This window comes from Pteropus medius, unplaced genomic scaffold, assembly GCF_902729225.1.
Source record: "Pteropus medius unplaced genomic scaffold, Ma_sr-lr_union100, whole genome shotgun sequence".
NCBI lineage: Eukaryota > Metazoa > Chordata > Mammalia > Chiroptera > Pteropodidae > Pteropus > Pteropus medius.
Window position 1 is genome coordinate 20238462 of NW_024349801.1, and position 27541 is coordinate 20266002.

A 27541-nucleotide genomic window follows, 5' to 3' on the forward strand; every position below is an offset into this window, starting at 1 on the left:
AGATTAGTTGACCATAAATGTGTAGATTTATTTCTGGGTTTTCTATTATGTTCCACTGATCTATATGATCTGTGTGATCTATGCCAGTACCATGCTGACCATACTAACCACTCCCATTCCCTCTCTCATCTCCATCAAATAGGCTGTGAATTATTAAAAGAAGCACAAATCTGTCTTCTACCACCTCCAAATCATTATCAACACAAAGCCAAGCACATAAGATATTGAGAATACTTAATAATGAAACTTCATTAGCTTTTTAATTGAGATATAATTTATTACACTATATTACAACAGTGACTCCATATTTGTATATATTGCAAGATGATCACCATGATAAATATAGTTAATATATATAGTTATACCATAAATAGTTACAGAATTTTTAAGATTCATTCTCTTAGCAACTTTCAAATACACAATACACAATACAGTATTAACTATGGTCACCATGTTATACATTATATCCCCATGATTTAATTTATAACTGCAAGTTTGTACATTTTGACTACCTTTACTCATTTCCCCTGACCTCCAACCCCTGCCCCTGGTAACTAACTACCAACCTGTTTTGTCTATAAGCTTGTTTTTGTTTTCTTAGATTTCACATATGTGAGATCATATGGTATTTCTTTCTCTGAATTATTTTACCTAGCATTATACTCTCAAGTTCCATCCATGTTGTTGCAAATGACAAGACTTCATTCTTATGGCTGAATAATATTCTAGTGTGTGCGTGTGTGTGCACACGTGTACATGTGTCACATATTCTTTATCCATTCAACCATTAATGGGCACTTTGGTTGTTTAGATATCTTGGCTATTGTTAAGTAATGCTGCAGTGAACATAGGGGTGCGTATGTCTTTTCAAGTTAGTGTTTTCCTTTTCAGATAAGTACCCAGAAGTGGAATTGCTGGGCGATATGGTAGATTTATTTTTAATTTTTTGAGGAGCCTCCATACTATTTTCCATAATGACTGTACCAGTTTACATTCTCATAATGTTTGTGATTTCTTGTTCCATGTACACTTGAAAAATAGACATTCTGGTCTAATGTGTCATTTAAGACCAGTGTTTCCTTACTGATTTTCTGTCAATGATCAATGCATTGATGTAACAGGGTTTTAAAATCCCCTACTGTGACATATAAGTGATATCATACAGTTTGTCTTTCGCTGTCTGACTTATCTCACTTAGCATAATGTGCTCAAGGTCTACCTATGTTGTTGTAAATGGCAGGATGTCTTTCTTTTTTATGGCTAAGTATTCCATTGTGTATATATACCACCTCTTTTTTATCCGTTTATCCATTGATAGGCATTTAAGTTGTTTCCATATCTTGGCTATTGTGAATAATACTGCAGTGAACATTGGAGTACATATATCTCTTCAAAATCCTATTTTTATTTCCTTTGGGTATATACCCAGAAGTGGAATTACCGGATTGTATTGTAAATCTATTTTTAATTTTTTAAAGAACTACCATATTTTTTTCATAGTGGTTGAACCAATTTACAACTCACCAACAGTGCACAAAGGTTCCCTTTTCACTACATCTTCACCTTTTGTCTCTTGTCTTCTTGATGGCAGCTATTCTAATAGGTATGAGGTGATATCTCTTTGTGGTTTTGATTTGCATCTCCTTGATAATTAGAGATATTGAACATCTTTTCATGTGCCTGCTGGCCATTTTGATATCCTCTTTGGAAAAATGTCTATTTAGTTCTGTGCATTTTTAAATTGGATTGTTTGGTTTTTAAGTTGTATGAGTTCTTTATATTTTTTGGATATTAACCCTCTATCTGATATATGGTTTGTAAATATTTTCTCCCATTCTGTAGGTTGCCTTTTCATTTTGATTTCTTTTGCCATGCAGAATCTTTTGAGTTTGTGGTCCCATTTGTTGATTTTTGCTTTTGTTGTTTGTGCTTTTAGCATCATGTCCAAAAAAAATCATTCCCAAGACCAATATTGAGGAGCTTCTTCCCTGCATTTTATTCTTGGAGTTTTATGGTATTATGTTTAAGTTTTTAATCCATTTCAAGATAAATTTTGTGAGTGGTGTGATATACAGTTTCAGTTTAATTCTATATGTGTTTCTTCAATATTACCAGCACTATTTGTTGAAGAGACAATTCTTTACCCATTGAGTGTCTTTGGCCCTCTTATCAAATACTAGTTGACTATATGCCAGGATTTAATTCTGGGCTATTCTGTTCCATTGGTCTATGTGTCTATTTTTGTGACAATCCCATATTGTTTTTATTGCTATGGCATTCTAGTATAGTTTGAAATCAGAAAGCATGATACCTCCAGCTTTGTTCTTTTGTGTGGAAATCCCTTAGGATTTCTTTGACTATTCGGGGTCGTTAGTGGTTCCACACAAATTTCAGGATTGTTTCTGTTGTTTCTATTAAATGCCTTTGGTGTTTTGATGAGGGTTACATCGAATCTATAGATGGCTTTGGGTTGTATGGAAATTTTAGCAGTATTCTCCCAATTCATGAACACAAGATATCTTCCCATTTGTCTGTCTTCTTCAATTTATTTCAGCAAAGTCTGTATAGATTTTTTACTTCCTTGGTGAAATTTATTCCTAAGTATTTTATTGTTTTTGATGCTATTGTGAATGGAATAGTCTTTATTTCTTTTTCAGATGTTTCATAATTAGTGTAAAGGAATGCAACTGATTTCTGTATGTTGATTTTGTATCCTGCAACTTTCTACTGAAATAGTTGATTAGGTCCAACAGTTTTTTTCACCTTGGGATTTTCTATATATAAAATATCATCAGCAAATAAACTTCTTTCTTTTTGATTTGGATGACTTTTATTTCTTTGTCTTACCTAAGTGCTCTAGCTAGGACTTCCAGTATTATATTGAATAGGGGTGGTAAGAGTGTGTGCATCCTTGTTTTGTTCCTGATCTTAGAAGAAAAGCTTTCAGTTTTTCTCCATTGATTAAAATGTTAGTTGTGGGCTTGTTGTATATGGCCATTATTATGTTGAGATATGTTCCCTCTATACTCAATCTGTTAAGGATTTTTATCATGAGAGGATGTTGTATTTTGTCAAATGTCTTTTCTGCATTTATTGAGATGATCATGTGATTTTTCTTTCATTTTATTGATTTCCATGTGTTGAACCATCCTTGCATCCCAGAGATAAATCTTACTTTGTCATTTTGTATAATTTGTTTGCTTAAATTTGGTTTGCTAATATTTTGAGAATTTTTGCACCTATATTCATTAGGGATATTGTTCTATAGGTTTCTTGTGGTATCTTTATCTGGTTTTGGTAGCAAGGTAATGCTAGCTTTGTAGAATGAGTTTGAAAGTGTTCCCACCTCCTTGATATTTTGAAACAGTATGAGGAGGATTGTTGTTAATTCTTTAAAGGTTTTAAAGAATCCACAAGTAAAAGCATTCAGATCTTGGAGTTTTCTGTGCTGAGAGTTTTTGATTACCGATTCAATCTCTTGTTATTTAGTCTGTTCAGATTTTCTCTTCTTGATTCAGTCTTGGTAGGCTGTGTGTTTCTAGAAAAATCTTTCTTGGTTATGTAACTTATTGGCACATAATTGTTCATAAGTGTCTCTTATTCTTTCTGTAGTATCAATTATAAAGTCTCCTCTTTCATTTCTAATTTTGTCTTTTTCTTAGTCTAGCTAAAGGTTTGCCAATTTTCTTTCAAAGAAGCAGCTCTTAGTTTTGTTGATCCTTTCTATGTTTCTGGTCTCTCATTTATTCTCTGGTTTTTCTTTCTGCTAACTTTGGGCTTTATTTGTTCTTTTTCTAGTTCCTCGAGGTATAAAGTTAGGTCATTTGAGAATTTTCTAATTTCTTAATGTGTGTTGCTATAAACTTTCCTCTTAGAACTGCTTTGCTGCATTCCAGAAGACTTGATATGTCATATTTCCATTTTGAGATAATTTTTATTTCCCTTTTGATGTCTTCCTTATCCCATTGGTTGTTGAGAAGTGTATTATTTCCACATATTTGTAAATCTTCTCACTTTCCTCTTGTTGATTTCTAGTTTCATACCATTGTGGTCAGAAAAGGTAGCTGGTATGATTTCGGTCTTCTTAAATTTGTTTTGTGTTCTAATATATGATCTCTTCTGAATAATATTCCACATACAGTTGAGAAGAATGTGTATTCTGCTGTTAGGTAGAATGTTGTGTATATGTCTAACTCCATTTGTTCTAAAGTGTGGTTCAATTCCAATGTTTCCTTGTTGATTTTCTGTCTGGAAAACCTATCTATTGCTGATGGTGGGTACTGAAGTCAGCTATTATTGTATTTCTCCCTTAAGATCTATTAGTATTTGCTTAATATATTTCAGTGCTTGGGTGTTAGGGGTGTACATGATTGTTATATCTTGATATATTGACCCCTTTATCATTATATGACTTTGTCCCATTACCATTTTTGGTTTGAATTCTATTTTGTCTGATATAAGTGTAGCTACACCCACTCTCATTTAGTTTCCACCTGCTTGGAATGTCATCTTCCATCCCTTCACTTAGAGCCTATGTGTATCTTTAGAGCTGAAATGATCTCTTGTAAGCAGCAAAGAGTTTGGTCTTGTTTTGTGTATGTGTGTATGTGTGTGTTTGTGTGTGTGTGTTTTAATTTATCTAGCCACTTTACCTTTTGATTAGTGAGTCCAATTCATTAACACTTAAGGTGATTATTCGTATGTAAAGACTCACTACTGGCATTTTACCAGTTGCCTTCTGGTTATTTTGTCTCTCCATTGTTTCCTTTCCCTTCCATTTGTGTCTACCTATGTAAGTTGGTAGTGTTCCATGGTGATTTCCTCAGTCTCCCCCTTTTTTTAATGTTTCATGTCTCTGCTCTAGATTTTTGGTTTGTGGTAACCATGAGGCTTACAAAGAACATTTCACAGATAATAACACTATAGTTTTTTTTCTACTGATAGCAATTTATCTTCATTTGCCTATAAAGTTTTCATTCTTTTATTCCTCTCATATATTTTTGATATCTCAAATTATCTCTGTGCTGTGAATTCATTACCATATTGTAGCAGTTACCTTTAATGCACTTTTCCTTTAGCCTTTATGCTATAATTGTTGAATGTACTATTCTAAAATAGTTTCATAATTCTATTTATCATCTTAATTAGTTTTATGGAATTTCATCTTTCATTTCAGTTTGAAGAGTTCCTTTCAGCATTCCTTGTAAGGCAGATCTAGTCTTGGTAAACTCTCCTAGCTCTTGTTTGTCTGAGAGCCTTTATTTCTCTTTCATATTTGAAGGATAACTTTGCTGGATAGAGTATTCTTGGCTAGCAATTTTTGTCTTTCAGTACTTTGAATATGTCATCCTATTTTCTGGCCTGTAGAGTTTCTGCTGAGAAATCTGCTGATAACCTAATGAGGTTTATTTTGTAGATTGCTGTCTTTTTTTCCCCTGGCTACCTTAAAAATTCTTAATCATTGACTTTTGACAGTTTCATTATATTGTGTCATAGTGAAGGTCTATTTGCATTGGGATAAGATAGTCTATTAGCTTTGTGGACCTGCATATCCAGTCCCTTCCCCAGGTTTTAGAAGTTCCCAACTATTTCATAGACTTTCTTTCCCCCATTGTCTCTCTATTCCTTCCGGTACACCCATTAATCTTGTGCTGGCTTTTCTAATGGAGTCTTATAATTCTCGTAGGGTTTCTTCACTTTTTTAAAATCATACTTTTCCACTTGTATCCATTCTGATCCTCCAGCTCACTAATGCTCTCTTCCATCTGATCTGTACTTCCAATACTCTCTAATGCATTCTTTATCTCATTTATTGAGTTCTTCAGCTCCAGAATCTTCAGGGTTCTTTCATGGAACTTCAATGTTTGATAAAGTGCCTTTTCATTAATTTTATTCCTGAGTTCATTGAATTCTTAGTTTTCTTATTGGTCATTGAGTTTCTTTATGACTCTTTTGAATTATCATAGAGCTATTTTGAATTATCAGTTAGTTCACAGTATTACATGTTTTGGGGTTCAGTTGCTAGAAAACTTTCTTTTTATGCTACCCTATGACCATTATTTTTCATAGTGTTTGATGAAATGTGCTTCTGTTGTCACATAAGAAGTAGCAAGCACCTTATTTGGGTGAGGCTTTGTTTACTTTGATTTTAACAGTTCAACCAGCTGAAATGAGAAGCTTTCCCAGAAAGTGGTGCTATAGCACAAGTTCTTGGTTTCTCTTATGGTAGCTGACTAGCTGCTAAAGTTAGGAACACACACCTAAAAAAGCTGGTTTTAAAAAAATGAGGGTCTGGCAGAGTGGGGGGAAGTATGTGCTTAGCGCTTGGGGCTTTGGGTGTACCCATGGCCTGGTAGGGGGAATCTCGAATGAGGAAGTCCCAGAGCAGACAGTAGAAAACATGTTCCTTCAGCTGTCTTTGTCTGCCTTTTTCCCTTTCCTTCCTTCCAGTCAGAGGTCTCTCTTCAGGAATCTGGATATTCCTAAAGAGCAACAGGGCCCTCCAGCTGCAGCCATGTAGCTGAGCAGACTTTTACTCACCCCTTTTACTTTTTTCCTCCTCTGCTAGAGGTCAGCACTGACCCTGGTGCCACTGCTGTCACCACCACCACAACTCCCTTGGTTCCGTGGCTTCCTCGGAGGTCCAATCCACCCACTTTTGGATCACAAATGGATGGATCTCTTGGTGTGCTATGCAGATGCACTTTGGTTCAGTTCTGGATGGCCCTTTAGTTGTAAGTGAAAGGGGAGAGAAGAAGAAAAGGATATTCATGTTGCCATGATGTTGATGTCACTCCCAGCCTCAGTCTTGTGACTCACTGCTGACATTTTTATTCTGCCTTGGAACACATCCTTTTTTTGTACAAAACTAACACCAGATGGGAATTAAATCTGTGGTCTGGGTTTCAGAAGTAATACTCAGTAGAGTTGAGGTAAGAAGAATATCAATACTATTGACAACTGCAAACTCCTAGAAGTCAGAGAGAGTTTCAAGGAGGAAGGGGAGTGATCAGCTGTTGAATCTAGCTGATGGGTCATGTCAAACGATAACTGAGAAATGACCATCGGATTGAACAATGTAGAAGCCATTTGTGATCTTAAAAGCAATTTTGATAGAATGGCAGAGGGAAAAGCCTGAATGATATGGGTCAAGAGAATGGGAGGAAAAATCAATCAGCATGTTAGAAACTATTTTAATGAATATTGCCATAAAAGAAGAAAATCATGTATTAGCTGAAGAGGAAGAGGATTTGAGAATAGAGGGAGGAATAAAATGGACCACATGTACTTATTACTCAGTTCCAAAAGCTATTGATATTTTTGATAATCTTGTATCATCTATAACCACATGCTTTTTTTTGATTGGAATATTTTAAAGAATGATTTCACCTCTGATAATTTAAGTATGTGTCATTTATAGATGAGAACAAAGATTGTAATCACAATACCATGATCACAATAGCAGTATTAACAATAATGTCTTAATATAATTTAATAACTCATCTGTGTTTAACTATTTCCAATAGCATACAGGATTTTTAAGGGAGAAATAACATTTATATGCTGATGGGAATGATCTAAGAGATGGAACACTTGGTGATGCAGGAAAGAGAGAAGATGGCCCTAGTGCCCATGTGAAGGAGTGGACCTTAGGGAGGCTCAGTGCTCACCCACAGTAAGAGGAGAGAAGGCCTAGAGTGCACGCATAGATGCACAGTCAGGGGGAGATGAAATGGAGAGAGCATGTGGAGGTTTCATTCAAATGCTTTCATTTTCTCAGTGAAATAAGGAGCAAGATTCTCATCTGAGTCAGGATGGGAGAGAGAAGGTATTGCTAGTTTCCTAGAACTGGCTCCTTCGATGAAGAAGGGGAAAAGGAGGAGAAAGAAGGAAAGAAGGCAAGTCACTCCACTTGGCTGCCATTAAAAAACAATACAAAAGAGTGTACGAGGTAAGTGGTGCAGAAGCAAAACATCATCGTTACTGGGTTCAGGAGTTTATCTTTGCTTTGGACACAATCTGAATGCCAAGTTACTGGACATTCTATTTTAAAGAACCGGTGTTAATGAGTGTTCCATTTCAAGGCCCAGTAGGCCACTCATGGCAGAATTCTTTCAACTGAGCCTTAAAGGGAGAAACTGCTATTGCCCCGACTTTCCATTTTATCCCTGAGCTTTCTGATTTGAGAGTTTGCAATATCAAGTAGAATTTTTTATTTCCAATTAGCCATGAAAATTTTGAGGAAAATTCAAAGAATAAATGATTTTTCCTGCTTTTCATTCCTTTATCTAAGCTGTCCTATGTATCCTCAATCCTACCTGCTTTTCACAAGTATCAGTTTATCATGGTTAATGATTATTTATTCAGCAATTACTCTGCCGAGGAAACGCTTTGAGAGATTGAGTGACTTGCTGAAAAGACATAAGTGGCCAGTTCTTGAACCAAGGTCATCTGACTTCTGAGACATCTATTAGCCACAATACTGCACCTACCTGGTTATCACTGAGGTTTCCCCACAGCCAGCAGCAAGATGACATACTGAAAGGCAAACTAAATTGGGCCGACTCTTGACCCTGCCTGACCCAATCTCAGCTCTGCCACTTTTTAATTGAATAACATTGGATGAATTATTTAACCTCTTAAAATATCTGTTACCTCATCAAGGGAAAATACCTATTAATAATACTATTTACAAATAAGAATATTCTGAGGATTGAATTATGTAATGCATATAATATGCTTAGCCCAGAGCCTGACATATAACAAGTACTAAATAAATGTTACCTACAGTTGTTCTTATTACTCATCAGCTTTGGGCAACTGACTTCACATCATGTTCCCCATCTATAAAGTTAGGCTTTAATATTTCTGATTGCTTTGATAGAGCTTTGAGAATCACTGTACAATGCAAGATATACCTCGGGTGATCATGTATCCTGGTTTTGCCCTGTTAGGGAAATTTGAGTGTTTTTATAATTTATTCTTTCTCTGACCATCCTATGAAACTCAGTTTCCTCTCTTGCAGTGACTGTATTTGTTCTGGTGAGCTATTACTTAATCTTATCTGCCTATTTGGAACTATAATCCTGTCTACCTATTTATCAAGAACTATAATACAGAGATCTTTTTTGGTCAGTGCTAATTTCCCCCAGAAAAAGAGTAATTATAAAATAAGTTACACAAATATATAAAGAGTGAGAGGTATACAATATGCAGTTCACCAGAGATTAAAAACCAAACAGACAAGCTCATTGGCATTCAATTCTATCTGGTAGTTTGATAGGCAGGGAGTGGAAAGAAGAAAAAAGCTTTGGGTTCTGAGACAAAGGGGTTGCTCTAAAGTCTGCTGCTCTATTCCACCTCAAGGTTCACGTGGGCTGGAGCATCATAGAAGATTGTTACTTCTCTTTAAAATATCTACCTGGCCAACAAATCATCTTTACAAGATGGGGATACCACTTGCTCAAGCTTCAACTTATTTTGGAAGAGTAGTGGTATCTTTATTCACCTTGGCAACAGGCTTTTTGGCATTTAAAAGTGCTCATATTTTTGGAGGCAGGTCCAAAATGGCAGCATAGGAGGATGCTAAACTTGCTCCCTCCCATGAACACATTGCACAATATAGTAAAATAACCATGTTGTCCTAGCTACAGCAATCAGTCAGGACACATATAAGGCATCCAAATTGGAAAGGAAGTGAAACCATCACTATTTGCAGATGACATGATTCCGTATGTAGAAAAACCTAGACTCCACCGAAAAACTATTAGAACTAATAAATGAATTCAATGAAGTTACAGGATATAAAATTAATATGTTGAAATTTGCTATTTCTGTATACTCATGAGTGGTCAGAAAGAGAAATTAAGAAAACTATCCCATAATCGCATCAAAAAGAATGCCTAGGAATTCTTTTAGTATTTTTTTTAAATTTTATATTAGTTTCATGTATACAGTTCATTGGTTAGTTTATGTAGTTTATAAAGTGATCCCCCAATTACTCTATCACCCATCTGGCTCTACACATAGCCATTACAATACTATTGACTATATTCCCTGTGCTGTACTCTACATCCCCATGACTATTTTATAACTACCAATTTGTACTTCATCTAGGAATGAATTTAACCAAGGAGGTAAAAGACCTGAATGCTGAAAACTATAAGACATTGAAAATACAAATAATTGAAAGGCTATATCATGCTCATGGATTGGAAGGATTAATATTAAAATGTCCATACTACCCAAAACAATATACAGATCCAATGCAATCCCTACCAACCAATAGCCTTCTTAAAACTAGACTAATCCTGAAATTGATATGGAACCACAAAAAGACTCCAAATAGCCAAAGCAATCTTAAAGAACAAAGTTGGAGGTATCATGCTCCCTAATTTCAAACTATACTACACAGCTTAAAAAATCAAAATAGTATGGTACTGGCACAAAAACAGACACATAGATCCATGGAACAGAATAGCCCAGAAATAAGCGTACATATATATATATGGTCAATTAACTTATGACAGAGGAACCAAGAATATACAATAGGGATAGCAGTCTCTTCAATAAATGGTGTTAGGAAAACTAGACAGACACGTGTAAAAGAATAAAATTAACACTCTTATACCATATATGAAAATAAACTCAAAATGGATTAGAGGCTTAAATGTAAGACCTGAAACCATAGTACTAGAAGAAAACATAGGCAGTAAACTCTTCAACATCAGTCTTAGCAATATCTCTTTTGATATGTCTCCTCAAGCAAGGGAAATAAAAATAAACAAATGGGACTATAGCAAACGAAAAAGCTTCTGCACAGTGAAGGAAATTATCAAAACAAAAAGACAACCTACTGAATGGGAGACGATATTTGCAAGTGATATCCAATAAGGGGGTCAATGTCCAAAATATATAAGGTACTCATACAACTCAACATCAAAAAAATCTGATTAAAAAATGGGCAGAGGACATGCATAGATGTTTTTCTAAAGTAGACATACCAATGGCCAACAGACATTTGAAGAGATGCTCATCAGCACTAATCATCAGAGAAATGCAAATCAAAACCACAGTGAGATACTACCTTACACCTGTCAGAAAGGCTAGTATCCAAAAGTCAATAACAAGTGTTGGTGAGGATATGGAGAAAAGGGAACCCTTGTGCACTGCTGGTGGGATTGTAAATTGGTGCAGCCACCATGGAAAACAGTATAGAGATTCCTGAAAAAATTAAAAATAGGACTACCATACAATATAGCAATTCCACTTCTGGGTATTTATCCCCAAAAAATGAAAATACTAATTTGAAAAGCTAAATGAACCCCTATGTTCATTTCAGCATTATTTGCAATAGCCAATATATGCAAGCAACCTAAGTGTCCCATTGATAAAGATGTGGTGTGTGTATATATACATATATATGTATATATGTTATTTATATACACAGCAATAGAAAAGAATGAAATCTTGCCAATTGAAATAACATGGATGGACCTAGACGGTATTATGCTAAGTGAAGACAGAGAAAGACAAATACTGTATGATTTCACTTATATGTAAAATCTAAAAAAATGACAAAACAAAAACATAGCAACAGAACTGATGGTTGCTGGAAGGGTGGAGGTAGGGGAGGGAAATAAGTGAAAACGGCAAAGGGGAATAAGAGGTAAAACTTCCAGTTATAAAATAAGCCACAGAGATGTAGCGTACAGCACAGGGAATATAGTCAATAATATTGTAATAACTTTGCATGGTGACAAATGGTTGTCATGATCACATCGTAAGGTATATAAATGTTGAATCACTATGTTGTATACCTGAAACTAATATAATATTGTATGCCAACTATAGTAAAAAAATTTTTAATGTAATAATAAAAGTGCTCAGATTTTATACTTTGAGAGGAAGTTTACTCTATTTCAACATGTCTGAAAGTTATATTTACCTTTAAGTCAAAAGTATAAAATTTTTTCTTTGGAGAAAATGTACAGAGAAAACTAATAGTGTTTATTTGTTACCTGACCTTTAATGCCCAAATTATCTGGGCCTCAGTCAACTCACAGGTGGTTGTGAAGTTAACATGAGCCCATAAATGAAAGTTATTGGCTATCATCAGTATGCAAGATGGGAAGAAATTGGAATTTATTTTAAGATATTTGGGAAAACAATTGTTGAAAAACATTTCTACATTCACACTGTAACAAACACACCCAAACTCCCTCCCTAAGAAGATGGTTCTCCTTTACTCAAGTATTAACAAGTGTGACCCAACAATGGATTGGGCAGCATGGTTATTAGCAGTTTAAAAAAACCAATTGTCCTTTCTTTATGTATTTTATTTCTTGGCTATTTCACTTAGACTTCTAAATATTGAGGACAAATTACTTAAAGGCACTGTTCTAACCAGTACAATTGTAAAGCCACTTAGTTGAAATTCCAATTTCATGGTTCTGTTATCTGCATCTTTATTTGCTTTTCTGTAAGAGGGCCCCACTGTCCAAATTTATGACAATTTGAACATCAAATAATGATAGTAAAAGATTAGAACCTGTTGAAAAAAGTAAAAAATCATGAGTCCATGCTGATATAAATAAACAACTGAGTGAAGAAAAAGCCATTTCTCCAAGGAGACCTGGTTCTTTTAGCAGCAGATGGTATTAACATGCTGAATTGCATGTTAAGTTTTTTTACATCTGTATTCATCAGACTGTTAAATTTATTTTGTTAGCAAGATTAGATTTAGTGGGACGAAACAGATTTTTTATCCTTTGGTTCTATCATTTTTATCACAAAAATTACTTGAAATGTTGATAATAGGAAATCAACTATTCAAGGTTTTTAAAATGTATTAGCATATAATTTAATATGTATTTTGAAGCTTTAAAGCATGGTGTTCCCTTCCTTCCCAAACTCTATTGAAAACACAGATTACAGTTCAATAATCAAAAAGTAGCATTAGAAAATTGGGAGGGTGCCATCAGCAGTGTGGAATTTCCAGATTTAATGTCAGTGGGAACAAATTGAAAGTAGAACCCAGCAGAGCTGGGGGATCTTCAGCCCACTTCAGGCATAAAGAGCATCTTCAAAAAAAGTGATGTTTTTCTCCTACAAAACTATGGAATAATGCCAATATCAGAAAGTACTAAAGGCCAGCATTGGAAGCAGTCCCTGGAAACTGGGCATTAAAGAAAGTAAAGCACTGGGCCAGTTTCCCACCCCCCAAATACGTGGCTCTCGTTTGTTTTTTCAGTGCATTAAGGCATAATTACAGCTTCTTGAAATAACAGTCTGGCAAGGAAGCCTCACAGGGTAAAACCTGAAGCCTCAGAAGCATCAGAGCTGGGGATCAGATCACCATAGGAGTACCCGGGAGCCCCTATGTGCTTACAGGCTAAATGGACCCCTCACCTAGGTGCTCTTCTGCATCTTGCCTCCCACAGTCACCTAAGGTAGAGTTTCCGGGGCCATCAATATCACTAAAGGTAGAATTTCCTGGCCCCACACCATTGCCTGAAGTCCAGTTTTATGACCGGCACAATCACCTAAAGTAAACTATCCTGTCTCCCAAAGTAAACTAAGAGAATATGCTGACCTCCACAATCAACCAAGATAGACTATCCTAGGCTCCACCATCACATGTGATCAAGTTTCCTAATCCTCCACAATCACCTAAGATAGAGTTTCGTAGATCATAACAATAACCTAAGTTTGCTTCCTGGGTTCCCATATTACCTAAGGTAGAGATTCCAGGGCATGCAATCAAATAAGGTGGTTTTCCAGGACCAAGATCACCTAAGAGAGTCCACTATACCTTCCAAATCATAAAAGGTTAACTATACAGTCCCCCCACAATCAAGTAGACTATCCTGGCCTCCCACAGTCAACAAAGTCAAGAAATCTAGGGCCCAAGGGGGAGTACCTGCCTCTCTAATCACCTAAGGGTTGATTCATGGACCCCAACGATCACCTAAGGTTAAGATTCATGGCCCCAAAATCAGCTTAGGAAAGGTAGTTTTCTGGCCAGCAATAACCTTATGAAGAGTTTCCTGGGCCCCAAAATCACCTAAGGTGGAGTTTCCTGGGTTCATACATTCACCCACTGTACACTATCCTGGCCCCTCATCACGAACTAGACTTTCCTGTCTACTCATAATAGCCTAAGATAGAGATTTCTGGCTCTCTACCATCACTTTCGGTAGTGTTTCTGAGGCTCCCATAAACAACAAAAGAGTTTCCTAGGCCTTAACAATCACCTAAAATACAGTTTCTGAGGCCCTCAAATACCAAACGTAGAATTTCCAGAGTCCCCTAATCGTCTAAGGTCGAATTTCCTAGGCCTCATCAATCTCTTAAAGTTGAGATTCTTGGGACCCTACAATCTAATAAGTTGAGTTTCCTGGATTCCCACGATCACCCAAGCTACAATCAACTAAGTAGATTTTCCTGGTCACCCGCAATCAACCAAGTTAGACTATAAGGCCTAGGTTCCTGGACCCCCACAATCAGTAAAAGTCAAATTTCCTGGCCCCCCACAATCACCTAAGGATAAATTTCTTGGGGCCTCATATCACCTAGAGTAGCTTCTTGGTCCTCACAATCACCTAAGGTAGAATTCCTCAGGCCCTCAATCACAAAAGGTATAGTCTCCTAAGGCCACTTTCACCTAAGATAGAGTTTCCTGGGTCTCCAGATAATGTAAGGTCAAGTTTCCTGGGCCCCCACAATCATATTAGGTCAAATTACCTAGGTACCCTCAATCTCCTAAAGTTGAGATTCTTGTGACCCACAATTCAATAAAGTCAAGTTTCCTGGCCCCCATTCATCACCTAAGGTAGAGTTTCCATGGCCCTAACAGTAATCTTCATTTCAATTTCCTGAGCCCCCACTATCACCTAAGGTCAAGGTTCCTGGACCCCCACAGTCACCTAAGGGCTAGATTCATGGTCCCAAACAATCACCTAAGGTCAAGTATCCTGGGCCTCCAATTTTGCAAAGTTCAGTTTCTTGGTCCCCACAATCAGCTAAGGTAGATTTTCCAGACCCTGGCTGTCACCTAAGGTCTAGTTTCCCAGAACCCTACAATCAGCTGGTCAAGTTTCTTTTTTTATTAATTTTTATTTTTCAGTTAGAGTTGACATTCAGTATTGCTTTGTGTAATTTACAAAGTGATCCCCCCAATTAGTCTAGTACCCACCTGGCACTATACAGTCGTTACAATATTATTGACTATATTTCCTATGCTGTACTTCACATCCCAATTTGTACTTCTTAATCCCTTCACCTTTTTGAGGTCAAGTATCTTAACCCCAACAATTATAATTATGTAAAGTAGAGTCCCCAGGCCCAATAATCTCCTCAGGAAGAGTTTCCTGGGCCACCCCAATCACCTAGTTTCCTGAACCAACAATCAATGCAGAGTTTCAGGCCCCATTAAATCACCTAATGCAGTCTACAGCCATGCCACCCTGAACGTGCCTGGTCTCTTCTGATCTCAGAAGCTAAGTAGGGTCGGGCCTGGTTAGTATGTGGATGGGAGACCACCTAGGAATACCGGGTGCTGTAGGCATTAAAACAAAAATCACCTAATGAAGATTCTTGACCCCATAAAATTACCTAAGATAAAGATTCCTGGCCCTTCCACAATCACCTAAGGTAGAGTCCTGACCCCCAAACAAATAATGTAGAGTTTTATGGGCCCAGAATCACACAAAGTAGAGATTTCTGGGCCACATCACCTAAGGTGGAGTTTCCTGGGCCCACTATCTCTTAAGATACAGTTTCCTGGGTTTCTTCAGTCTCCTAAGATAGAGTTCCTTAGTCCCCCGCAGTCATCTAAGGTAGAATTTCTTGGGCCCCCGCAATCACTAGATATTATTTTTGGCTCACAATCAGATAAAGTTTCCTCAACCCCCAATCATCAAACATTGAGTTTCCTAGGCTCATAAACACCTAAAGTAGAATTTCCTGTATCTCCACAAGTCCCTAAGGTAGAATTTCCTGGCCCTGATAATCGACTAAGGTGGGCCATCCTAAGTCTCCACAATGACCTAAGCTAGAATTTCTTGGACCACACAATCACCTATGGTAGACAGTCCTCACCCCCCACAATCAAATAAGTAGACTTTCCAGGCCACCCACAATCAACTAAGGTAGAGATTCTAGATCCCCATAATCACCTAAGGATAAGATTCCTGGGCACCCACAATCATCTCAGGTAGAGATTTCTGGCCCCCTGTCATTATGTAAGGTATAGTTTCCAAGGCCCTCCAATCATCTGAGGTTGAGATTCAGAGGCCCCCACAATCACCTAAGGTAGACTATCCTGGCCCCCCACAATCAACTAAGGTAGTCTGTCCTAGGTCCTCACCATCACCTAAGGTCAAGCTAACTGTCCCCCCACACACAATCAAATAAAGAAGAGATTCCTAGCCTCCCATAATCACCTAAGTAGAGTTACTGGTGCTGCCACAGTGACATTCCTAGGCTCCACAATCACTTCAAGTCAAATTTCCTGGGTCCCCACAATCATAAGGTAGTGTTTCCAGGCCTCACAATCACCTAAGAAAGGATTTTGGGGCCACTCCAATCACCTAAGTTTCCTGGGTCCACAATCACCTATAGTCAAATTACCTAGGCCTCTACAGTCACCAAGGGTTGATTTTCCTGGACCTTCACAATCACTTACTGTAGGTTATCCTGGCCCCCCATAGTCAACTTAAGGTTCAGTTTCTTGAGATCTCAACAATCAAATAAGGTAGAGTTTCCTGGGCTCACAATCGCCTAAGTAAACTCTTATGCCCTCCACAAACAACATCAGCTATTCTGGACCCCCACTATCATCTAAGGTAGACTTTCCTGAGCCACTACGATCATCTAGGTAAAATTTCCTGGGAGCCCACATCACATAAAGTAGAATTTCCTGAGCCCTCAGTGAGATAATAGAAAGCATACATTGGTCTCAGCCCCAGTTCCTGGCACTGAGCTCCTAAAACTCTTGTATTTTCCTAAGTAATAAGAGCAATAGGAGCATCTTTTGCTCTAATATTTAGTCTTTGACCCCAGTTTGTTACCCAGGGCTCCTGAAACCCTTCTAATTTCCTGGGTGATGGTAGTGTTTTTTATTCTGATGAAGGGCTCTTGGTGGGCTCCTAGATGGAGTCTGGCCACCAGAAAAATCAAACCTTTACCTGAATATTTTACAGGAATGGATATTATGTCTGACTGAGGAACACTTCCCCTACCTAGTATTGTAAAATGAAAACCCGTTGATAAAATTCTAGTAGAGGCTATATTAGGAACATAAGAATTGATGAAATTATGATAAAAGTTTGTAAGAGAATTGGTATATTTAAACAGGCTTTATGTGAAGTGGTCACACCTCTTTTACCTGATTGTATTATGAAAATGGACACTGTATCTCACTGGGAAACATTTCTCCTGCCTAAATAACATTACAAAACAGAAGGCATGTAAATCACCCCTCAAACAATATTAATTGGACATGCTAAATGGGAATGAGTAAGATTGTCCAAGCCCACACAGTGTAAAATAGAAGCTGGAATGCTGATAGGGACAATTTCTCTGTGTGATAACCTTATGTGGAGCCTAGGCTGAGACTTATGGCAAAAGCCTATGCATGCCTCCCAGAGGTGACAACTGGGATTTGGAATGGAGAATCTCCACTTGAAGGCATTTCCTACCTTGCTATTAAACATTAATTGAAGCTACCTTGATGATTGAAAGACATAAAATGATCTTAAAACCTACCCATAATGTCTAGGATGATGTCAGAGAAATGCTCTAATGGGGATGGCAGTGTTCAGAAGAGTTCCATAATAGAATAGAAACGGTCTATGCAGGATCATGCTCCCTGGGGAATGCAAGGACTCCTTGCACAGGGAGCCGCTTTTCCCCTAGGATGAACTCTGGAACTGTGTGAGGAGCTGCTGTATTCTATTGTCTCTTGGGCGGTGCCCTATAAACAACTCTCAACTGACCAAGAAAGAGCTGTTTTGTTTGTTTTGTGGATGGCAGTTCCACGGTGAATGGACAACATCCTGTTTGGAAAGCTGCTGCATTAAGATGAGAGGATAGAAAGACACTGATTGAAGAAGGTAAAAACAGATCCACTCAGTGGGCTGATTTGCATGCTGTTTTCCTAGGAGTGATGGAAGAATTGAACAGTGGGAAAAGCCACTCTGGGTTTTTATAGACTCCTGGGCAATAGCCAATGGCTAGGCCATATGGTCAGGTAGAAGGGCAGTGGAAACCTGGCCTATTACAGAGATGCCCATATGGGGCACGGCCCTGTGGAAATCACTATGGAAATTTGAGGAGTGCATTAAAGTCGGACATAGGGATGCCCATCAGAAGAACCCCCTTCCAGGTTCGAAAGGTGATTGGAATCAACAAGCAGCTATCCTAGTGTGCTTGCTTAAGGTGGCCACCTGGGTTCATGAAATGAATGGACATAGGGGGACTGCAGCAATGCAAAATGGCCTAAATCTAGACATAGTCCTCTTGCACCCTCTGAGGCACTAAATGCCAAAAAGAACTGTTTTGCCTGCAAATGGTTATATGGCAGATTCCCTGGTGGGAGGCCCCGATCATAGCTGGCAAGTGAGGCTGATGCTAGTAGCCCTGAGAGGCTAAAAAAGGTCCTAACAAGAATGTTAGACACTGACTCTGGACTGGACTTTGCTTAACCGGTAGAAGTAAATGCTCAAAATATTGAAAGGACTGGAACAGAAGGTGTCACACCAATTTGGACAGCCAACCATCATTTCTTCAGACCAAAGAACACACTTTACAGCCCATATTGTCCAACAAAGGGCAGGGAGATATTCTCCTTGGAGTACTAGTTTGATAGCGAATTGGAATGGGCAATTGAAATATTGTCTGAAAAGGGAGAAAATAAAGGCACGAAGGTCTAGCTTACACACCTTCACAAGTGTGTGCTCACACTCAACATGAGTGGGACTAAAGGCGTGTCCCCACTGTGTAGATTCCTTTATTTTTCAGGTGGATCTGGGGAAGAGAGGGGGTGGGGAAGTACACTGATATTACTATCTTTTTGCCAAGGGATGAGGATGTTGGTATAATAACTATATATTTTTTTTCTTCTCTTCCCCATATCACTTCAACTTTTTTTTGTTTTCCCTGACACAGTGGTCATATGAGCAGGGCTACAACTACGAGGTTTGGAAATAGAGGACTATGAAGCAAGAAATTACAACTACGTTTTAAACATTATGTCAGATTGCCATGGGCTTGATGGGGCAGGATGTGCCTTCACCCCTCTGGAAAATTGGGACTAACAGTGAACGCAGCCTACTGTCTAGCAGTAAAGATAGCCCCCTACTTCTGCACCTCTGTAATCTTACCTTTTCTGAATGGGAATGGACTGAGGGGAAGGCACGTGCTAGACTAGGATTGCTGCCTGCAATCAGGACCAGCACAGTGGCCAAACATATGTCACTTCCAAAGGTGAAAAAGGTTGGATATAAATAGAGAGAAGGAAAAATAGTAGTTATGGGTAAAGGAATGAAAAACAGGTTATGTAATACAGGAAATCCAATATTATATCAACATCAGATGCCTGAAAGGGTGAAGTCATGTTTGTTGAGACCACTCCTACATTTGGAACCTGACAAAATAGAAGCCTACAAACCTGAGTGGCCTCTCCCTGGGAGACATTTTCCACATGATATGGTGGACAGGAATGATTATTAATGACTCGTGTATCATTTTGCTGTAAGGGGTCCATGGCCAGAGACCAGGGTAATAGAAAATGTACATTTGTCTCTGCCTCCAGTTCCTGGCAAGCTTTGAAATCCTTGTAATTTTCTAAGTGATAAGAACACCAGGAACATCTTTTGTTCTAATCTTTGGTCTTTGTGATATTTTGATTTATAATAAATATATATTTGGTCTTCATCCCAGTTTTGGTAGAGCTCCCTAAACCCTTGGAATTTCCTAAACGTTGAGACTGATGGAGGTGTCTTTTGTTAAGTTAATAAAGCGACTTTTGAAAAGCATCCAAGGATGGGGCCTGGTTGCCAGTAGGAGCCAATCTTGTGGTTAGAGGGTTGGAACTTTCAGTTCCACTCCTTGATTTCCAGAGAGAGGAGAGCGACTGAGTTTGAATCAATCACCAATGGCCAATGAGTTAGTCATTTATGACTAAGTAACAAAGCCTCCATAAAAACCCAAAAGCACAGCTTTTTGGATTTTTTACGGAGAGCTTCCACGTTGGGAAACCAGAACACTTCCATGTGCCACCATGCCAGGCCCCAAGCTCCATGAGGAAAGACGCCTCTTCATTCAGGACCTCTCTCTATATATCTCTTCATCTGCCTGTTGATTTGTATCCTTTAGTATCCTTTATAATAAATCAGTAATCTAGTGAAATCCTATTTAGGATTTCCTGAGTTCTGTGAGCTGTTCTACAAATTAATCGAATCCAAGAAGGGGGTTGGAGGAACCTAGGATTCGTAGTGGGTAGATCAGAAGCCCAGGAAACAACCTGGCCTTGTGTTTAGCATCCAAAGTAGAAACTTGGCATCTTGTCGGACTGTGCCCTTTACCTGTGGAATCTGATTCTGTCTCTGGGTAAATAGTGCCAGAATTGAGGTGATTTCTTAGACACTCTGGTGATGTCCAAGAATTCCTTATTGGTGTGGAAAGTCCACACACGCACACATACATACACAGAGGAACTGGGTCCAGGAATCCCTTTTTGGTTTCTGACCCTGGTTTCTGGTTCCTGAAACCCTTGTAATTTCCCGAGTGATGAGTGCTTTGTGTTCAAATGAGATGACTCTTGGTTGGCTTCTGGATGAGGGCTGAGCACTGGAAAGGCCAAGCTATTATTAGAAGCGTGGAATTTTGGCATCCCATCCCCTACCCCCTACCCATTCTCTTGAGAAAGGAGAAGGGCTGAAAATGAAATAATAATGGATCGTGCTTCACAATGAAGCCTCCACAAAATTCAAGAAGAGCCTCTGGACTGGTGAACGCGTGGAGGGAGTGGTATTCCCAGAGAAGGCATGGGAGCTCTGCTCCTTTTCCCCAATACCTTGCCCTACTCATCTTTGCCATCGGGATGTTCATCTGTATCCTTTATACCATCCTTTAATAAACTGGTAAAACTAAGTAAGTGTTTCCCTGACTTCGTAAGCCACTCTAGCAAATTAATCAATCCCAAGAAGGGGTCATTGGAACCTTCAATCTATAGTGGGTTGTCAGAAGCACAGGTGGCATCTGAAGGGGACGGGGAGTGGAACAATCTTGTGGGACTAAGCCCATAACCTGTGGGAGCGGACACTATTTCTGGGTAGATAGTTTCAGTACTGAGATGTGTGGTGTAAGAAGAGACACACAGGAAAGAAAGACATAGTAGGGAAGAACTCAGTTTTTCACTACATAGGAAGGAAAAAAAATGAGGTTTTTCCAATACCGGATTTCCCACTATTCGAAAGTAGTGCATTCCCATGAAACCTTTCATAAGCCAAAAAGGCTTAAAGCGAAGAAGCAATTACCTTAGGATACATCTTACAAACAGATGCACAAAATAAATCGAGGTAAAGCACAGATGCTCAAAAAGTCTAAAGCTCTGGTTGCTTGAAGCTGAGTGTAGTTCCTGGAGGAGGAGCCTATGGTACCACTGTCATTGTGTGGAGTGCATACTGCCTCTACAACAGCTCACTACAAACAAACACTGAATGCTGTTATAGCTTTTCGCCTTGTTTGGTAAAAGCAAAATCCTCTTCGGATTTCTTTAAGTTATCAAACACAGGCACCAATGAAAGTCTTTCCTAAAAGTAAAGCGACGTAAAGCAAACCTTCAAAAAGTGGGACAGTCCTACAGGACCTAAGCTAGAATTTCCTGGCCTCTACAATTGACTAAGGTGGACAGTCCTGACCCCCACAATCACGAGAGGTCCACATTCTTGGGTCCCTGTCATTACCTAGTGGCGGTCTCTTGACCGCCCTCCACAATCACCTAAGGTAGATATTACTCCCCGGCTAATCACCGAAAGTAGAGTTTCCAGGTCCCACAATCACTGGAGGCTGAGGATCCAGGGCTACCAAAATCAACTAGGGTAGAGTTTACCATAATCCCAGACTCACTGTCACCTAGGGTCAAGTTTCCTGGGCCCCACAATCACCTAATGCAAAGTTTCCTAGACCCACAATCAGCTATGATAGAGTTTCCTGGGCCTCCACCATTATCTAAGGTAGTTTCCTGGCCCCCCACATCTCCTAAGGTAGTGTTTTCTGGGCCCCCACAATCACTTAAGGTAAGAGTTCCTACTAGAAAACAGGCTCAGACTTGGCTGGAGCCGGCACATCAGTTCATTGAGGTTAGTAGCTGTCAACTCCAGCCACACTTAGCTCCACTGGGGGACATTTGGATCAATGCCCAGAGCCTCACTTCCCCTGACGTTCTGATGTAGTTGGTCTACATGCCAGTTACATACAGCATTTCCAGGTGATTTTAACTGGCAGCCAGACTTAACTACTGATATATACCCTCCTCAGTAACTATTAACTAACTATAAATGACTGAAAGAAAACTACGTGAGGGAAGTAACAAACTCAGCAGAAAGAATATTCCCAAGGAAGCAACAGCAAAGGAGAAACTAGAATAAAACTTCAAACATTAAAACCTCAGATTTGGAAAGATCTCCAGCCATTAAAAATCTTTGTGTGAGTTCTCGGAAATTAAAAATATTACTGAAATAAATTTGCTGGGAATTACTTTTATAACAACTTTTTTAAAGTGTTAATTTTTCAGGTTGTTTTTTTCTTCCATTATTTATTGCAATTTTTAGATAAAATTTATCATTTTAAGCACTTTAAAGTTTACACTTCAGTGGTTTTCAATCTAGTTAAAATAATGTGCTACCATCACCATTTTCTAATTCCAGACATTTCCATCACCTCAAGAAGAAATGCCATATCCTTTAGGCAGTCACTCCCAATTCTCCCTGGCAACCACTAATCTGCTTTCTGTCTCTAGGAATTTGCCTTTTCTGGACATTTTGTATAAGAATCATACAAGCGGCTTTTTGTGTTTGCCGTCTTTCACTTAGCGTAATGTTTTGAGGTTCATTCATGTTGTAGCACGTATAATACTTCATTCTTTTTTATGGCTAATACTTCACTGTATGGATAGACTACACTTTGTTTAGCCATTCATCTGTTGATGGACGTTTGGGTTGTTTGCACTTTTTAAATACTATGAATAATGCTACCATGTACATTCTTTTACAAGGTGTTTGTGTGAACGTGTATTTTCAGTTCTCTTGGGTATATTCCTCTAAGTGGAATTACTGAGTCATATGGTAGTTCTACGTTTAACATTTTGGGGAACTGCAAACTGTTCACCACAGCGGTTGTACTATTTAACATTCCCACCAGCAATGGATGAGGGCTCCAACTTCTGCTTTTAAACTTCAGGGTTTCAGAGGGGGAATGGGAGAGAACTGCCCAGAGATGATCTGAGGAAAATACACCTGTGCTTTTAAAACACAGAAGAGACTGATGACCTACTTCTGCGCCCTGCCCTTTAACTTCCCCAGTGCCACACAGCCACCCATCCGGACTTGCCAATTCCACAGCTGGAGGGCAGGGCGCCTCTCCTAAAAAAGGTCTGAGGTCAGCTGCTGTCGTCTTCCCTCTACCTGGCACAGAGCAAAGATGCTTCTGTTAACCCACAATACTCAGCCCCTTCCCGCCAAGGCCTCCATCCTGGTTCATGTGCCATTCCGCTGCTGTTACAAGTTCTGCTCAAGGAGGTAACAGTTTGCATTTCTCAGCCATACTTCTAATATCATTTGAAATTTAAAGGAATTGACAATGTGGGTGGCCACAGCTAATGAAAGCTCTGAGACAAGGTACTATAGTCCTTATTTGTTAAGCATGCACTTGGGGATATGCTTGTGACTTACCAGCTGCAGCTTGCTCACCAGTTTAATGAGGCATCCCCAGTCTGAACATCTAGATCCGGACCGCGCCTTCTTCTGCAACATTGATGTCACAGTGTTTTAACATTCTTCCCAACAGCCCACTGAGGCCCAAGGCTTTGTAAAGCAGCCACTCAGAGCGCAGCTCATCACATCACTCTCTACCCCTCACACAGGTGCACTCCAACCCCAAGGTAAACCTCTTCCTAGTCTGCCGGCCCCACGAACCCCAGCCCCAGGTAGTTACCTCCCACTACACGTTGAGATCATGCACCTGAGGCCAAAGGTGTGTGTTAACGCTGGGGCGCTACAGGCCCCACGTGGCCCCCATGTTTTTTCCAAGACAAGAGGTAGCAGAGATTAGCTGGAAAAGGAGAGTTGAATGAAGCAGAAAAGAGAAGCCAAGAAGAGGGGCCATTTGGCACCACTATCACTTTCACCTTCTGCCGCCTCCCAGCAGCCCTCCTGGCATTTTTCCAGAGCCCTGTTGGCCCTGTGGATGTATAATCCAGTCCTGTCCTAGCATGAGCCTTCTACCTTGAATTCTGACTCATTGTAACTATCTGAAGTCCTTCACGGAAACACCTCAGCAATGGTAATATCCACAAAACACTTAGAACACTGCTATTGTATCTCCATTTCTTATCCCAGGGCCAGCTGCAGAGAGATCTAGCAATGCCTATAGGGAAATAGGGGAGTTTATGTTTCAGGGAAGTAGGACTCTCCATTTTGCTTAAAAGCCAGTTTCGATACTATGCCTCAGATAAGGGCACCTTGTAACTGCCAAAACTCCATCCTAAGAGTTGGGACATAAAGAGGCCATTGTCCCTGACTTGGATTATAATGATTGGTGACCCTGATTTCCTGATACAGCCCTGATATCCTGACACAGTCTTGCCTTCAAGTGTTGTCTGCATTTGATTTATGAAGAATGTCAAGTGAGGAGGACATTTCTGCTGACCTAATTTGAATTATGAAGTCATCCTGCCTCCAAGACTAACAAAAGATAGTCTGTCAGCCCAAAGAGAAGCACAGATTTGTAAAGAGGTTTGCAAAAAAATAATTGTTTTTGAAGCCTTGATTTTATGTGTTTGTATTTTCAGGGTTCACTGGCTAACTTGTACTCTGATCACCTGATGAAGAGGAAATCTTCCAGCATTTTGTTTTCAGGAGGAGTTGAAAATGCAAAAAGAAAGGATAAAGTAAATAAATCTGTCATCTGTACAGTGTGACCTTTATGCTGTGTTGAGACCATGGAAGTCACTGCTCTCCTGACCTTAAGATTGTAGTGACACTAACCTTGACTTCTTCATACAGCCTAGATACTCTGGTCTGGTCCCGCCTCCAGGCTGGGTCTGCATGTTGGCCTCCACTGGTATCTCCCACATCGCCTCCTTCTTGAAGTGGGGCCGAACTCTCCATTAGATTCTGTGCCACTGATTAAGTATCCTATGAGCTGCATCTAAAGAAAATAGGGTACATGTTAAAATATGTTTTTTGGGTTGTCATTAGATCATGGTTCTAATCTTGATACACATTAGAATCACCCAAAGTACTTTTAAAACGAGGAATGCCTCTGCTGGCTCTGGAGATTCAATTTGGTTGGCTTAGTTGGGACACAGCTTGAGCAGGTTCCAAAAGTTCCACAGGTGCAGCCAGGGTTGAGAACCACTACATTAGATGAGTACTTGTGGTCATGCATTTCCATTTGACCTCAATCAAGTTAATTGACCCAGCTAAGATTTCGATTAAATCTTGAGATCCTTAGAATAAGCTGTCCACTTGAATTAAATAAATGTCAACTTTTTATTTTTTGACTTTTTTTGAAGTTATACATAGTTATAATGTAAAGAGTTCAATAGTTCAATAAGATCTGTTAGGAAAAACGACAGTTCCTAGTCCCCCACCTGCCATTTCCCAGCCCCAGCGACAACTTCTTTTAACTGATTATTTTAGTATTTGCCTCTATATCTTTAAATAGAATGCTTGAATTAGTATTTCTTGATTTTCAGTTTGGCATATTATCTATTGTCTTCATACCATGATAGGCAAAGATTTATTTCTTTCATTTCCCATTTCCTCCCACACTCAGATTTGCCCCCCTACTCCACCCAATATAGTCATATCATAATTTGCTTAAATCGATAATCATTTTTCCATTATGATTTCATATACCATCAGAGCTGAACCAAGTAACAAACTATGGCTACTTCTCCTTTCTTGTACAATTTTTCCTTGACTTAATAATTATCTGAATTTTTTACCTGTTGTTTTTTTATTAGCTTTACAGGAACTTTTCAGTAATCCATCCTTGAATTCTCCACCAGGTTTTAACGCCTACACCCTGGTATTCCAAGGTGGTCTCCCATCCAAGAACTAACCAGGCCCGACCCTGCTTAGCTTTCCGATTAGACGAGATCGGGCACATTCAGGGTGGCATAGCCATAGACTCTCCTCCAGTTATTTGAGTCTCTTCTCAAGACAGTTATCCGCATCAGTTTTTTATAAATTTCATCTTCCTGAAGAACTGTCTCCCCAGAGCCTTCTGACCTGCTCAGATCTGGGCTGGTTTTCCTCTGTGCCTGGTCCACAACTGTCATCCTGCAGTAGCCCTTCAGTATCATCATCTTTGGATTCCCTTTGCTTTTCTCCCCTGTCGGATCTCCTGTTTCTGTATCGCCACCTTTTTTCTTTCTTGGTTTACTCCTTCATTTTGCTGAAGTGAAAAAGCATATAAAATTCCACCACACACAAAGCCACATTTTCTCTTCACAGGTTTAGGGACTTCTAGTGTTTGAACAATTTAAAAAAAAAAAAAATGGCACTTATTAAAGCAGCCAGAGAGGTAACACTTGGTTTTATCTAAACACAGGCAAATCCATTTGTGCTTCTTGCCTGTTGTAGATTTTGAACTAAAATAATAATTACCCTCTAATCCATGCTCCCAAGGTAGTCCATTCTGGAATCAGTGTTTAAACAGGGAGCAAAAAAAAAAAAGGCTTTAAAAATAAAGCACATTTTATTCTAAAAACCAGACATTGAAGCTTTCAGAAACAAATGCCTTTCAGCATGATTGTAATTATATGTTTCCATCACCCCCAAAAATCAAGCAGCTAAAGCAAGAGTAAATTTGATTTAAAAGATATATATTAAGCACCAATTGCATATCCGGAAAATGCCCGATTTGGCTATGAAACTGGTTTCCTGCTGAAAAGGCAGGCAGGGTTGGATTAAGGGGGACCATTATCCATCACAGAATCTTGAGGAACTGGAGTTTCTCCCACTGGAGACAGACCAGCTTTTCAATGGGAAAAGACTATTTCTCAGAAATCAGTTTTCAGGAGAAAGAAGTTAGGTTTACTGTGGTTTGATAGCTCTGACCACAGTCTTTACAGCAGCTGTTTATATCTTTAAAGCTGCTTTCCAGTAATTGTGAGAGGCCCTCAGAGTTGGCAATTTTCCTAGAAGGCCTGTGACCACAGAGACCCTTCTGCTGAGACCTAGGGCCTGCTCTATAAGGAGATGGAAGGTAGAGGGTGGACTGAGTAAAAGGAGCCAAAAGATAGCAA

The 27541-nt window shown here is 39.1% G+C and overlaps 1 long non-coding RNA gene and 1 pseudogene across 1 annotated transcript; one reads left to right on the forward strand and one right to left on the reverse strand.

The window, feature by feature from the left end:
* Window positions 1-6076: 6076 nt before the first annotated feature.
* On the reverse strand, window positions 6077-26748 carry LOC120623090 (uncharacterized). The gene is made up of 3 exons (XR_005658679.1): window positions 26523-26748; window positions 25272-25434; window positions 6077-6726 (listed from the first exon to the last, which is right to left on the reverse strand). It is a non-coding gene; the product is annotated as an uncharacterized LOC120623090 (long non-coding RNA).
* On the forward strand, window positions 15450-15568 carry LOC120623132 (uncharacterized; annotated as a pseudogene).
* Window positions 26749-27541: the final 793 nt, after the last annotated feature.